At 43.8% G+C, this 12,928-nt stretch overlaps 1 protein-coding gene across 1 annotated transcript in view; it reads left to right on the top strand.

Annotated features, from left to right (window-relative positions):
- Positions 1–12,928, top strand: part of PIGN (phosphatidylinositol glycan anchor biosynthesis class N) — a 103,435-nt gene continuing 90,507 nt past the window's right edge. Inside the window, exons 1-3 of the mRNA XM_063130267.1 lie at positions 1–32; positions 5,874–5,941; positions 6,325–6,395. The gene's annotated coding sequence lies outside the window, so the exon portion shown is untranslated. The remainder of the gene's footprint in view (positions 33–5,873; positions 5,942–6,324; positions 6,396–12,928) is intronic.

The following is a 12,928-nucleotide window of genomic DNA, read 5'->3' as shown; positions in this document are numbered from 1 at the left end:
CACCAACCTGACACGGGTAAGCGCTGGCGGAGGTGAGACTGGGCGTAGGCGTCGTTTCTTCTTCTCGCTTCTGTGTCCTCAGGAAGACTCCCGTGGCAATCTATTGCCCCACTGGTGTACTTAACTCATTTTAGACCCCGGATTTAATGGTTTTATGCCCCATGTGTATTACTTCATAGCTAACATTTCTGTCATCGGGAGGGCACCGGGTTGGGGAAGGGTGTGTTAGAACAACAAAACTGCTTGCCCTCCCTGATTTTTTTTAAAGCACCCTCTGAGCATGTGCAGTTATCCATTTTAAACTCACTTTAATCATAGCACCACTGGTGTAGTGGTGAATTTTGAAGTGTAGTCGTTCATCATGACAGCCCCTCAGGAGAGTCCAGATATTCAGGTAGCTGTGTTGACCCCCCATATCAACAAACTCATTCTAGCAGTTTCCATTTCCACCTGGAGCAGGTCTTTGGTAAAGTTCATGGGTCTTAATGGTTGATGCAAGACCAAGCCACCACAAAATAAATGCTTTGTGTTACAGCAGGAAATAATTCATTGTTACTGGGGAAATTCATTGCCTCCCAGCTAATGTGAGGACTGCAGCTAAGCTCAGAAGAAACAGGAAATTCTGTGGGAGGTGGCAGATGATGTCAGTGTCGCAGGGAATAAAAAAGTGCCGGGGTTGTGCCTCAGCAAGCCCTGGGTCCACTGCACTCCTTCATGGCAACATCAAGACTACTGGAATAAAGTGGAGTTTGCTTCTGCTGTCATGATGCCCTTATAACCTGCCACTCTCTGGTTGGTCATTTGGGGGGGGGGTGGCCCTGGGCTGCAGAGCCCTGGACTTCAGCCCCAAGGTCCAGGCCTAGCTGCACACTGCATTGCCCTCACAACAGATGGGTGGGGTGGGAGGTTGAACAAAGAGATTTGGCTCCGTAGAAGGGATTTGGGAAATTCACATCTTACGGTACTTCTCTGAGCCACGTCATTCTATTTTCACTTTAAGAGTTCTAGGTAAGGCAATAGGTAGATATCTGGGTGACTTGCAGTGGATCAGCAAGCGTTTCTGACTCTCAGTGTCATAAAAAGCAGCAATAAAAAGATCGTCTTCCACCCCAAATTATTATGTTCAATTAAAGAATGCTTGGGATAACTTGCTATGGATTTTTGTGTGGGAGGACTGTGTGCTGGTACTCAGAACAAATTCCTGGATTGGAATCCTTTAATCCTAGGTAAAAACAGCAAGAAGTATTGTGGCACCTTAAAAACGAATACATTTATTGTGTCATAAGCTTTCATGGACTACAACTCTTTCCGGGCAAGCTTCTGCCAGAATGAATTTGTTCGTTTCTAAAGTGCCACAAGACTCTAGCTTTTGCTGCCCAAGACAATGAATGATATTCTTCTGGAAATGTTAATTCTGAATGTATGGCTTTTGCATCTGTTTCCAGTTGACGGATTTTGGTGTTCTACCAAATAACAAGGTAGATCCTGCAAGTTTGAAGCCTGTCCACTCCTGGGTTAACAGATAACATAAGCTCTCCACTCTCTCCACCTCCATTGTGCTTTTAAGTATCCTATTTCCATATGCTGCGCTTGTAGGGGACAATGCAGCTCAGTATGTTGAGGACCAGCCTGGTGAAGTGGAGTTGTTGCCAACCTTCTCAGATACAGAACCCACCTTTAGCCCAAACATGCATTTCTGGGGCTCTCTTCTTATTTATTTTTTTAAAATCACACACACATATCTTTGTTTTTATTAATTATTAAATTTATATCCCAGTCTAGCTGTTACACCACACTATGATGGTACTGCTGCTGTTATGACCTGCCTTAGGTCAGGCTGTGATCCAGTAGTGGGTCCCAGCCCAATAGTTATCTATGGAGCTCTTGTCTCAAGATATCTTGGCATTATTGTGTTTGCAAGAAAGTCATAGAATCATAGAATCAGAATAGCAGAGTTGGAAGGGGCCTACAAGGCCATCGAGTCCAACCCCCTGCTCAATGCAGGAATCCACCCTAAAGCATCCCTGACAGATGCCTGTCCAGCTGCCTCTTGAATGCCTCTAGTGTGGGAGAGCCCACAACCTCCCTATGTAACTGATTCCATTGTCGTGCTGCTCTAACAGTCAGGAAGTTTTTCCTGATGTCCAGCTGGAATCTGGCTTCCTTTAACTTGAGCCTGTTATTCCGTGTCCTGCACTCTGGGAGGATCAAGAAGAGATCCTGGCCCTCCTCTGTGTGACCACCTTTTAAGTATTTGAAGAGTGCTATCATGTCTCCCCTCAATCTTCTCTTCTCCAGGCTAAACATGCCCAGTTCTTTCAGTCTCTCTTCATAGGGCTTTGTTTCCAGACCCCTGATCATCCTGGTTGCCCTCCTCTGAACACGCTCCAGCTTGTCTGCGTCCTTCTTGAATTGTGGAGCCCAGAACTGGACGCAATACTCTAGATGAGGCCTAACCAGGGCCGAATAGAGAGGAACCAGTACCTAACGTGATTTGGAAGCTATACTTCTATTAATGCAGCCCAAAATAGCATTTGCCTTTCTTGCAGCCATATCGCACTGTTGGCTCATATTCAGCTTGCAATCTACAACAATTCTATGATCCTTCTCGTTTGTAGTATTGCTGAGCCAAGTATCCCCCATCTTGTAACTGTGCCTTTGGTTTCTATTTCCTAAATGTAGAACTTGGCATTTATCCCTATTAAATTTCATTCTGTTGTTTTCAGCCCAGCACTCCAGCCTATCAAGATCACTTTGAAGTTTGTTTCTGTCTTCCAGGGTATTAGCTATCCCACCCAATTTTGTGTCATCTGCAAATTTGATCAGTGTTCCCTGCACTTCCTTGTCCAAATCATTAATAAAAATGTTGAAGAGCACTGGCCCCAGGACTGAGCCCTGTGGTACCCCACTCGTTGTATCTCCCCAGTTTGAAAAGGTTCCATTGATAAGTACTCTTTGAGTCCGATTCTGTAGCCAACTGTGAATCCACCTAATAGTTGTTACATCTAGCCCATTTTTAGCTAGTTTGTTAATCAGAATATCATGGGGCACTTTGTCGAAAGCTTTGCTGAAGTCAAGATATATGACGTCCGCAGCATTCCCACAGTCCACAAGGGAGGTTATCCTATCAAAAAATGAGATCAAGTTAGTCTGACAGGATTTGTTCCTGACAAATCCATGTTGGCTTCTAGTAATCACTGCATTGATTTCAAGGTGTTTACAGATTGACTTCTTTATAATCTGCTCCAGAATTTTCCCAGAGATGGATGTCAGACTGACTGGTCTGTAGTTCCCAGGTTCCTCCTTTTTGCCCTTTTTGAAGATAGGGACAACGTTAACCCTCCTCCAGTCGTCCGGCACCTCACCCGTCTTCCATGATTTTGCAAAGATAATAGACAAAGGTTCTGAGAGTTCTTCCGCTAGCTCCTTCATTACTCTAGGATGCAGTTCATCGGGCCCTGGAGATTTGAACTCATTCAAGGAAATTAGGTGTTCTTTGACCATTTGTTTATCAATCTCAAACTGTAATCCTGCCCCCTCAACTTCTGCTTCACTTTTTCCAGGGGGGTCATAGACCCGCTTTTGGGAGAAGACTGAGGCAAAGTAGGAATTGAGCATTTCAGCCTTTTCTTTGTCATCTGTTATCAATTTGCCATCCTCATTAAGCAGTTGAACCACCATTTCTTTCCTCTGTCTTTTACTACTCACATATCTGAAGAAAGTCTTTTTATTGCTTTTAGCATCCCTCGCTAATCTCAGCTCATTCACAGCTTTAGCCTTCCTGACGCCATTTTGGCACTTCTGTGCCACCTGTCTGTACTCTTCTTTTGTAGCCTGGCCTTCCTTCCACTTCCTATATGTATCCTTTTTTGTTTTCAGGTCACCTCTAAGCTTTTTGTGGAGCCACATTGGTTTCCTCTGTTGTCTTTTATCTTTTCTCCTTGTTGGAAATGTTTGTAACTGTGCCTTTAAAATTTCCTTTTTTAAATACTCCCACCCATCCAGTCATATAGCTTTAGCTTGGGCTTTGACCTCATAGCGATAGTGGAGAAGAAACAGTGTTCTGGAACCATCTATGAATGAAGGAACCCTGGAAAAAAACCCTTTAAAAAAATAAAACACACATTGGGCCCAAGCCCCAGAAATGTATTCTGGAGGTGGGGTAGAACAATGTGTTTTATTGAATGGCTTCACACATCTTCCTGGTGGATTTTCAAAGTGGCTAATAAAAGTATAGACAATTTTCCTTTGTGCCTCTACAAAGCACATTTAACTGATGAAGGTCTTCTAATTAATCATGGAATATTGGAACACAGAAATTGAAGGAAAAAAAACCAACCTCAGGGACCTGCTTGCTTAGTTTTCTGAAGTGGCGCCTAGCCATTTGAATCGGTCCGCTAATCGTGCTGAAAGATTGGACCAACTTTTGCAGACCTTAACTAATAGCTAAATTATAAGTGCCACTCATTTCTAGAATATTATGTTTTATGCAGCCTGTGAAATAACTTGGCATTATTATATTAGGTCTTCCTAGGCATTTGATGATCAGGCGAAGTTTAAAAAGAGAAAACAATTGTTTCTCAGCAACTCTGTCCCCTAGTGGTGTTCAGCACACACTACAAACCCTCATTGAAGCGTTTGCTTATATGAAGAAAAGAACACAGCTAATAGGAACATGTTATGTTATTTTGTATTAGCTATTAGCCCTGTAAGTCATTTACAATAGTATTGTTAAAATGGAATTGAAACTGAATTATAAACTATACCATAACTTTGCTTTTCACTTGCTGATTCTTTTACTGTGTCTGTACCTATAGTTCCTGTTTTCAACGGTCTGCCCAATTATTAAACATATTTTCGGGCTACAATCCAAAACACACTTCCTAGAAAGCAAGCCTCATTGAACACAGTGGCATTTCCTTCAGAGTAAACATGCCTAAGATTATACTGTCAGTTTCTCAATCTAAGTTCAATGTGCAGCTCAGCTCTTTAGCTTACTTACCTTTATCCTAACTACAGGTTTGTAATTCCTTGGGAAAATATGTAGTGTCCAACAAAACACTGGAAATTAGCTGTTTTTCTAGATTAAAACTACTGTATTTAAAATCACTGAAACATTTAGCAATTTGGTAGTAATTTTGCCCAGCCCTGTTCCCAGTATGAATTCAACATCTCACTGACGCTAATCTATTTTGGTAATCATTTTGAAATGAGCAGAACAAAACAGATGAATCTCCATGCTGTGGACAGGGTATCTCAAATAGGAGCAGAAAATTAATGTCTGAGTTATAATACAACCTTATATTTGAGTTATATCTTCTGGACGATGATAGGATTGCTACGAAACCCCCTTGCACTGGTGAATCAAAATGTTACAATACATAAGGGGTTTATGCTGGCACATTAATACCTTTGCATTGGTGGAACTCTGCCACTGCAAGGGGGCAAAAATGCGTACATAGTTTGTGACATGGCAGGAGTGTCCCGTGTCAGAATCCTGTACTTGCTGAGAGGTTGGTTCAGGCTGTAGCATGTAATGTTGTGCATGCAAAAGGAATGGCAAAAGTAAAATCGCTTCCACTGGACTTGTGGAGAACACCAGATGACTGCCCTGCCTTCCATCTCCTCAGCCACATCAGAGACTAAGATCTCAGCTAATGTAAGAGCCAATCACAGAACATCTCTAGGAGGATGTAAGTCCTAGCAAGAGGACACAACTCATATATTAAGATGTACAGTGTTGCGCTACGCACTGTGCCTCTAGAACCAGGACCATACACATGGGAATAATGGTGATAGAAAACTTTGGTGAGAGGGCATTCTTTTATCTGCAAAGTGTTGCTTTGGTGCTAATAGCAAATACTCTGTTCCAGGGACAACACATGTGCTCACCAGGAACTTCAACTCCATTCCTGCAACTGGGGCTGCAAGGTCAAAGCAGGTAAGTAAGGGAGGACCTACTGGGTGGGAAAGCTGGACTTGCATGTCCATCCATCCTCTCTAAGTACCGCCAAGTGGCAGAGCACTCAAAACACCCATGACCTGAGAGCCTTTCCCTCTTCCCTGCAATATAGGATGGTACAGTGGGCCAACACCTGTCCTTTGCTCAACAGGTTGTAGCAGTTTCCCCCCCACAAACAGGATACAGGGTAAGTTTGCTGTTTTTAGCAAGCTTAGGTCTTGTTGCCACAAGCCCAGGTGAGTCCCTTCTTCACACAAGGAAAGGCATGGAGAGAACAGACGTCTTTGCTGGTGAACACCAAGCTCTACCCCATCTATAACTACCACTGGCTAAACACTCATGGCTTGTTTTTTTCCTTGCAGGATCTGAGTCAGGGCAGATGAAACAGGACAAATAATAACTGGAGACTTGAGTGTCTCTCTGCATTGAGTTGGTGAGTATTACCTTAATTATACTGTTATTGCTTACAATGTAGACTTTGTTAGAAACCACTAAGTAAGTGCGCATTCAGTGGGAGAGTGGGGAGCACAGCTGAAGCACGTAGAATGGAAAGTCGACCCAACTGGAGGCATCTTTTTCCAATTACCCGTTTAGTGTGAAAACTGTTGCAGGTATTGCCTGTTGCAGATGCTCTCTGTTATGTATTGTTGTCCCTATGTGTGTTTCGTCTCTCTAGGCAGCCATCCAGTGATCTAGAGCCCCCCACCCCTTATGCTAGGCTTCTGAAACCTGGTATCCTCCAGATGTTTTGGACTACAACTCCAAGAATTCCTGACCATTGGCCATGGTGGCAAGGATTGATGGGAATGGAAGACTAAGACATCTGGAGGTCACCAGGTTGGGGAAGGCTGCCTTATGTCTTCCAAACCTCAGTCAAGGCCTACAGTGACCTAGATATGAATTGCCACCTTCTTGTTCTTGCAGGGCTCTTGCATCCCTTTGGAGTTCACGATAGAAGTATAACTGGTGCAGCTATATGCAGCATGGAGATAAAGTGATAGTGGAAGCTGCATTCTGCTTTCTGCCATGCTGTTTTCAAGAACAAAAATGTGGCAACTGCCTTGTCCTGTGTTGCTGCCAGAACTTGCTCCACAATGTGTTCAGTATAAAATCGTGACATTTTGCACTTCTCTTATAATGATTAGCAGAGAGAATTTCTGCTCCACCCCCATTTGTTATTCACTTTCATGGGTCATAGAACAGAAGGGAGCAGTAGGTTCTCTACTGCATCATGGCACTAGGGCTGGGGGTCTGCAACTTGTAGTGACCTTATCCCTTAAGCACCAGCAAGAGGGAGAGAGGGCAGGTCCCAACAGGTCATTGTCCACTGAACCCTGGTTACTGCTGGTGTGATAGACAAAGCAGTGTTTTTGGCATGGGATATACCATGTGGATGGGTTGGATAACAATGTCTGGTGGGAAACTAACTGGCAGGCACTGGCAAACAAGCTAGTGAACATGAATGAGATGTAAGTGTGTAGGATGCTGGGCAAACTGATAGACATCAGGGGCGTGAGTCAGATGACTTCCTCTTTGTCAATCACTATAATTTGTTCTAGCACCATGTTGATTTGGAGTCAGACAAAAGCAATTGATTCGGAATGACATCTCTCCAACAGTTTATTTCACCTGGCCATTTCACACCTCCCAGCAAAGGCAGAAAGGGTGGGGGGAGAGGGAGAGGGGACCAATTGCTATTCTTGTTGAGTATCTGATTTCACTTCTAAAACATTAAGGCCACCACCTTCTCCAACACTTTGCCCAAAAAGAGGATACTATCAACTGAGCAAGTTTTCAAGATCTCCTGGGTCCAAAGAGGATTTCTTAAGGAGTAGCTGCAACAGCTCTTAGGGTCAGATTTTAAAGGCACTTCTGAGTGATAGTGTCAGTAGCTTGTTCCAACTTACCATTCCATAGTGAGACTACAGGAGTACCAGCCATGTCAGCTGAGAAGTTCCCAAGAGCATTCAGGAATCCTTTGGATTCCATACATCTCCAGGGCAACTCATCTTAATTGGTCCACCACCCTTGTAGAGTTGCTTTCATCTAAGGAATCCTTAATAGGGAGGGGAATGGCCACTGACAATCTAAGCATCACCAGGAAGTGTCTGACTATGACAGGGGGGTCACAGACACCACCACCCTCCAATCCTAGACTTTTAATCTCATACTTGGTTGAGAAGATCAGGTCAAGAGTATGTCCTGCAAAATGTGTTGAGTTGCTGAGTTGAGTAGCCCAATGGTTATCTTAGTGGCCATGAAGTCCTGAGCTGCCCCCCCCCCCCAATGTGGCCTCCACATGAATGTCGAAGTCTCCCAATACTGCTGACCTGGGGGCTCAGGGCTCTCCAAAAGCACAGCAGAAATCACCTTAGTCAACTCACGAAAGGAAACTGGTAGGCAATGGGGTGGTATGTATGTGGACCAGCAGATGTGCTACTCTATTTCTCTGGCCCAACATGAGTACAAACAGTTAAATTCAGCACCTGAGCAGACTGTTCTCCTGTTGAGGGAGGTGAATTCTTTATAAATGACAGCATACAGACTTCCTTCAGCTGATGTTGGTGCTGTACTGTGTAACCAGGTGAACAGAGCTGGGACCGACCAATGCTACCCAGGTCTTATCCACCCAGTGGGCCAATAGAATTTTATTTATTTATTTGTAACATTTCTATACAACTGATCATATTAGAATCTCTCAGCGGTTCACAGCTCCAGCTGAGAGCCCCTTCCCTCCTGCTACCAACTGTCTCTGCAGAGACCACCAGTGAGGGAGGAAGCAGCAGCCAGGCACCTCTCCATTGTGCCTGGCTCCAGCTCCAGCTGAGAGCCCCCTCCCTCCTGCTACCAACTGTCTCTGCAAAGACCGCCAGTGAGGGAGGAAGCAGCAACCAGGCACCTCTCCATCGTGCCTGGCTCCAGCGCCAGCTGAGAGCCCCTTCCCTCCTGCTACCAACTGTCTCTGCAGAGACCAGGAGTGAGGGAGGAAGCAGCAGCCAGGCACCTCTCCATCATGCCTGGGTCCAGCTCCAGCTGAAAGCCCCCTCCCTCCTGCTACCAACTGTCTCTGTAGAGACCACCAGTGAGGGAGGAAGCAGCAGCCAGGCACCTCTCCATTGTGCCTGGGTCCAGCTGAGAGCCCCCTCCCTCCTGCTGCCAACTGTCTCTGCAGAGGCCACCAGTGGGGGAGGAAGCAGCAGCCAGGCACCTCTCCATCGTGCCTGGGTCCAGCTCCAGCTGAGAGCCCCCTCCCTCCTGCTGCCAGCTGCCAACTTTAACTGCTGAACTTTGCAACTAAGATTGTAGTGCCTGAATTTGCTTTCCTTTTCCCCCTCCTCCCCCCTCCCAATCCCCTTTCCTTTTGTGTCATGTCTTTTAGATTGTAAGGCTGTGGGCAGGGACTGTCAAGAAATACTTTTGTAAGCCGCCGTGAGAGCCTTTTTTGGCTGAATGGCGGCATAAAAATGTTTAAATAAATAAATAAATAAATAAAATAAAACATTTCTAACAGCAATGAAAGCACGATAAAATAGGACGGTTAAATGGAGTGGCGTAGTTAATTTATTTAAGGCTCAGGGAAGGCCTGAGTGAACAAGTGTGTCTTCAGGAGGCGTTTGAATGATGCTACATTTTCTGCCTCCTGAACTACGTGGCGGAGCGTTTTCCAAATGGTGTTTTGGAATGGTGTTCCCTGCTACAGAGAAGGCTTGCCACCTGGGTACTTCATGATGACATTCTGTCCATTTTGGAATGACAAGCAAGACCTCCTTTGCTGATCTTAAAGGTTGCCTGGGTATGTAGAAGGGAAGGTGGTCTGCTAGGTATCCTGGTCCCAAGTAATTTAGGCTACCTGTGAATTCTTTAGTTAGCAATACGAGTTAGTTCAGTAAACAAAGTTGAATACTAGATTCAGAAACATTCAGTTTGTCTCAGCCAAAGAAGCTAAACTCTGAACTTTACAATTCTCTACTTGCATCCGGCTACAAAAACCGCATCCTGGCTTATTTTCCATATTTCTAGCCAATGTTAAGTCAGAGTTCCCTGGTTCAGAGTTAAGAAAGAGTTCTGGCTTAATAGAAGCCAAGATTCTAACACCAAAGTTGGTGAGTGATGGGGTGTGTGTGATCACTTAGCCCTGACGCTCTTTAAAGCTTCATAAAACGTGGTTCGTAAATCAGGCCAGTATCATCAATGATTCTTTTTATCTAGACGATGTGGGTTAATTGTGTGTGTGGTAAGTAAGTAGCAACAAAGGTGAGTCCCTCAGGCCTGACCTTTTAATCTACAGTATTATAAACCTGAGGCAAATTTTGTGGAGGTTTTAGCCATATTCTGGGTTTGGGCTTCTAAGAAACTTGCAGGCCTTGCTATGTAGGGTATTCTATTTTCAGGGGGTGCCTCCGTGGTTGGGCTGAATATATCCTAGTCTGACATCTAGAAAATTTCGCAGGAAGTTCAAGCAAGTATATCTTAAGGATGGCACAGATGCTTCATGACCTACAAGCCAGAACAGCAGATAATCATATTTATCCTTTGGAGATTTTGCATAGGAATTGCTCATGCAAAGCGTTAGCTTGATAAGTCAAGTGATATTAAATGGAATATTTAATTCTCGGGAGCTTTTTGCCTCGGGTTTTCTTCTGCATTGCTGAGCCACATCTACAATTTAAAGCAGATGACATTTGTTATTGTAATGTACAAAAAACACTCAATGAAAATCTTGTCTATAAGATAATTTGAAACAGATTATATGAGTTACCAAAACTTATTTAAATATGAAAAAAATCTTATAAGCTACATGGCATGACAGATGATGCTCATCATGCAAATTTATTCATATCCATTTATCTTATCAAAGGCATAGCTATGTCCAGAATATTATTTGCTTTTTAGCCATGGTGTAGAAATATAATGTGGCTGAGGTGATCTCTATACAGCTTAGAGAAGATCATTCCAGGTGTGTGAATGCAATCTCAAAACCTGGATAACTTAGAGGGGTGTTTATAACGCTGAACAATATGGTAGTATTAATTTAATATTTTACCATAAAATTCTGAGGTGACATTTCACTCTGCTTTCCATGTATTTGTGGATGAATGGTTTCATATCTTTTGACAGTCTAAATTAAACAATATGTAATATACTTTTGTAAACCTAGAAAAATAGCTGCTAAGTATATATCTGTTTCTAATGTGCGTGTCATGGGACTGAAGCTTTTTGAAAACGTGTTCTCCATAAATTCCCTAAATTATATACACCAGGCATATCGTGCTCACTGGAGCATGGTTCTTCTGAAAGAGATGACTAACGTGTTTTTAGTGACTTGACACTTTTAAATATACATCTGAATAACGCTTTGTTCATGTTTCTCTGTATATTGAAAACATAAATAGAAATGGAAAACAAATGGTTGCATATATCATAAAGATTTATATTATGGTCTTAAAAAGAAAAAGGAAAAAAAAAGGCAAGCTCAGCAGCCGCAGCATTGTGAGGTTGAAATTTTCAAAGAGCTGCAGTGTTAGATATGGTGGCTTTGGGGGAAACTAGGTCTGCATTTTGCCTCATTATGTTGACATTTCCATTAATCTTGGGGGACCTGATTCAGCAGAAGACTGCAGGTTCTGTAAGAGGCAAAGAAATCTTCACAGGCAGTAGATTGGTCCGCAGCATTATTGGAAGGAAGAGAAAGAAGTCCTCTCATCAAGGCAGTAATGGAGCTGTCTAGGACGAGGCGACAGCTTCGGACGACTTAATTTGCTCTGTTGCCGCCTCTCACGCTTTTCTTATCGCTCACAAGAGCTGTGGCCTGTGCTTTAAAAATACATAAGAGGTTACACCCTATTGGATTGGAGCCAGCCTCCATTTGCGAGGGGGTGGTGTGTGCACTGGTGGTGGTGGGTGAGTCCTCAGTGGTCTTGAACTGGTGACTTGCAGCAGGTTGGGTGGAGAGCCAATTATGGCCCAAGAAGGGAACTGGTTCCCTGGTTGGTGTGACTAATATCCCTGAAAGTATGGTCAAATGCGCCAGCAACCTTACTGCATACACTTCTGGGATGACAGTGTGAGTGGCTATAGCCCTTTCTAGAACGTAGGAGAAAAGCCACCATGGCTTCAGGCTATCCAAATGACATTCCCCGTGCTTGTGCATCCGTTGCAAAGAAATGGCATTCTCTTTTTCAGCTTTATATTGCCCCCAACACCAGACCATTGATCATCAAAGTGAGGCAAACGGATTGAAATTTGTTTTTTCAGGGTAATGGATCTGAATAATGAAGCTTGGACAGGCCCAGCTGCTGTACCTGGCGTGGTTGGGCAAATTCTGGGGCCAACTGCAGGTGTTCTTTGCAAATGTTCATTTTTTTTTAAATGTAACTTTTTAGGATGGCAGTGCTCAACCTGGCACCATGAAGAGAAATGCTGGGTGAAGCAGCTGTAGGTGCCATCTTCATTTCTCCAGAATGCCTGGGGACATGCTATTGCATTCTGGGAAAATGAAGACAGTGGTGGCTGCTGCAGTGGCTTTAGCCAGTGCTTCTCTTCCAATGCCATCCACCCCGAAGTCTGGTAAGCTCAATTCATCAGGACCCACCGTGGTGGTGGGGGAAGCACAGGGCACCTTTTGCCCAGGGCCTACTTAAACATAGAACAGTGGGCTGAAAAGTTGATATCTTAATAGAGGTCTTTATTTTTCTGTGGAATTAAGGAATTCTCCAAATATACAAGAAGATACAGAACTAGAGGTTTCTCACCAGAAAGCTCACCTCACTGCTTTGCTCACCCCAATGCTTTTTGCGCATGCTCTTACTTTATTTCATGTCTATCCTGCCTTTCTTCAGTAAGAAGCCAAAGTGACTAACAAGTTCAACCTGTTAGTAGTCACAACAAAATGCTATAACCCTCCAAGGATTTCCCCTAGTGGAATCAATGCCTCCAAGTAGTCTGATAGACATAATGATTCTCATA

The sequence above is a fragment of the Elgaria multicarinata genome, chromosome 7 (assembly GCF_023053635.1).
Source record: "Elgaria multicarinata webbii isolate HBS135686 ecotype San Diego chromosome 7, rElgMul1.1.pri, whole genome shotgun sequence".
In the NCBI taxonomy this organism is placed as follows: domain Eukaryota; kingdom Metazoa; phylum Chordata; class Lepidosauria; order Squamata; family Anguidae; genus Elgaria; species Elgaria multicarinata.
This window is presented reverse-complemented; position numbering and strand designations above follow the sequence as displayed.